We start from the raw sequence: 2,962 nt of genomic DNA, 5'->3' as shown, positions 1-2,962 counted from the left end.
ATATTCAGGGTTATTATTGAGATATGATTTGTATTCCCAGTCATTTGACTCATTTTTGTTTTTGACACGACTTGGTTTCTCCTTATTTGGCTATTCCTTTAGGGTAGTTCCTCCCTTTGCTGATTTACATTGTTGTTTTTTGCCATGGTCCTAGCCCTTGTAGGGGTTGTAGTGGTCACAGATGATGGAGTAGGCTTCAGCAAGTTGGAGAACAAAGCAATGCAAACTCACAGAATGGATGCTAAGTTCTAAATTTTATTTTTCCCAGCCAGCTTTTTATGCATTAAAAGGTAGGCAGTTACACATGTTTTTTCAGAACAGGAAAATGTCACAAGGAGAAAAACAAAAATATTTTGCATGATCGTTACTAGACTAGACAATGAAGTATTCTAATTATTCCAGTAATTATTTACCTGTGATAACCTATAACTGAACAATAAGACATATTAATATTTAACTAATCATAAAGGTTAAAGCAAGCTCAGTAGGGTTGAATAAACATCAGTCGTGTGACTACTGCTGTGGGTAATAAATGCTAGACATTTTAAGCTAACAAATATATGATATCATCTTATACTGTGTGAACTTAACATTGAGGAACACTTTATTTCTTCTGTTCCTGTTATTTCTTCCTGATGGGATTGGAATTATTTGCCTACGTGTTTCAGGTCATCTGAGAGTAGTCAACAGGGGATTGGCAGCTAGAATCTGTTTTTGTATTTTCTCATAGCATTCTTGGTTACTCAGAGTTTCATAGCAAATGAGTAAATGTGAAATCACTGTTCCATAAGAAGTCTGATTTTTATGTTCTAACCCTGGTTCTGTTAAGACCCCTATTTTCAGGGAAAACACATAAAACATTAATAGTAAACCTACACATATTAAGCAAGCAAGGAAGGAAAGTCTGCAACCCAAATTCCCAATGAGATGAGACTTTGCAAATATCTTTTTTACTCAGTGGAATCTTTGTCAATCACTGAGGGGAATTGCAGGTGGTGTAACAGCTCCCCCTTTTTTATTTTTTAATTTAAGAAGGCTAATTTCTGACCAAACAGCCTTTATTGTCCTTTGGAAACAAAGAGTGGTGACTGGAAGAAAAAGAACGAGAATTAGAACACAAAAAGTTCCAATGCCAATTTGTTTTATACTTTGAATAAATGTACTACTATAAATAGTTTTCTTTATATTGGAAAAAAATTTCTTTGGCCAGATCCGCTAATGGACTAATCTGTAAATGAGCCTGACTTATGTCTTTAATTTTAGATTGTAAAGTATTAATATTAGGGGCTATATTACTATTATTCCATACCCCCTTAAGATGATTTTTAACCTTATCCCAATCGGTGTCATCTTCCACCTTAAAAGGAGTAACACAAATCCATTTATAATTAGCATGACATTTAGTAGTCATTTGAGTTTTAATATTTTGAACTTGATTACCAATATATAGGATAGCCTCTTCTAAAGCACTAATCCTAGTTTCTAGTTTTTTATCAATTTTATCCTGAGTTTCCAATGTTATAGAAATATTATGAGATAAATCATTAACATGAGAAGTAGTATGTATTTCTTGAACTAATGCACTAGTGGAAACAGCTAAAGCTGTAATAATATTAATCAATGTATTAATGTCTGGGATCAAAGAAGCTACAAAACATTTAAGTCTCACAAGTTCATTAATTTGTTTAAAGTGAAGATAAATGTTAGCAAGTTGTTTAGCAAGTTGATCATCTTGGGTCAAATGGATTTGTGGGTACAGTTGGGGAGGAATCCTCCTTCTGTGAGGGTGGCTTATTATGTCAGATCGGTCGATCAGGAACCCACAATGGAGAGTCAGCATCTATTATAGTTTACTTTGGAGAACAACAGCTTGATAAAAACATTTTTTTTGTTTGTTTAAAAGATTTGTATATCTGGAAATATATATTTAATAAACAAAAGAGTAATGGTACCAAAATTACATTAATGTTTTTTTTTATTACGTTTAGTTTTTAAAAGAAAATTTATACTCCAACAAAATATAATATTTTAACATTTGTTGTTTAACCAAAATTGTATAAGTCCCAATTTTTTTAAGATTAAGTGCTCCAAAGAACAAAATTTAATAGACACAATGTTAAAAGCAAATCAGTGTTTTAAAGAAATTTATGTCAGTTTAACATATAGATTAAACCTTAGTTTTACATTAGTACAGTAGTATTTATTAACCTTAGGGAAAAGCCTTAAATGACTTTAACTGGTGGTCTCATATATATAACCAACTTAGTTACACACAAACTTGTTGAAATTTGTCTTATACTTATTTCTGCTAGTTTAACCAATTTAAATTGAAACTTTTAAAAAAATCACGTGAATTAAAATTATTTGGATCCATTTTAAAAATTTTAATTTTATGTGAACTTAATTTAAATATCATATTTAATTGGACATAGACAGACATGACATTAGACAACACATAACACGAAAGCAAAGGCCTTGTAGTTTTTTATCTCCATTGCAAGGTAACAGATGATTAAAATAACTCTAGAGTTGAATGAAAATAAAACTAATCAAAAAAATCATTAACCTAGGTATGTAGGATCAAAACTGTGAGCTCAAAAAATATAGTATTTAAGAAAAACAAAAAAGTCCTACAAGAAAAAAAAAGGATAATTGCCTTTAATTATAACATGAGAGTGAGAAATTGAAAGGCATAGAGAAGGGGTGAAAGGGAGAGAGAGAGAGAAAGAGAGAGAGTGAGAGAGAGAGAGAGAGAGAGAGAGAGAGATGCTGTCTCAACTTCTGGAAACAAATTAACCCATATACTGTGAATCAGTATATAAATTAAAACATTGAGACACACTTTTCAATGTTGTTATTACTGCTACTAATTCTGTTTTCTGAGCTGATGTTTCACCTGCAAATTGAACAATAGGAGGTTATTGATCAATTCCTGTAACTGCTTTTCCATTAGATGATCCAT

Source organism: Sciurus carolinensis, unplaced genomic scaffold (genome assembly GCF_902686445.1).
Source record: "Sciurus carolinensis unplaced genomic scaffold, mSciCar1.2, whole genome shotgun sequence".
Classification (NCBI taxonomy): Eukaryota; Metazoa; Chordata; class Mammalia; order Rodentia; family Sciuridae; genus Sciurus; species Sciurus carolinensis.
This window is presented reverse-complemented; position numbering follows the sequence as displayed.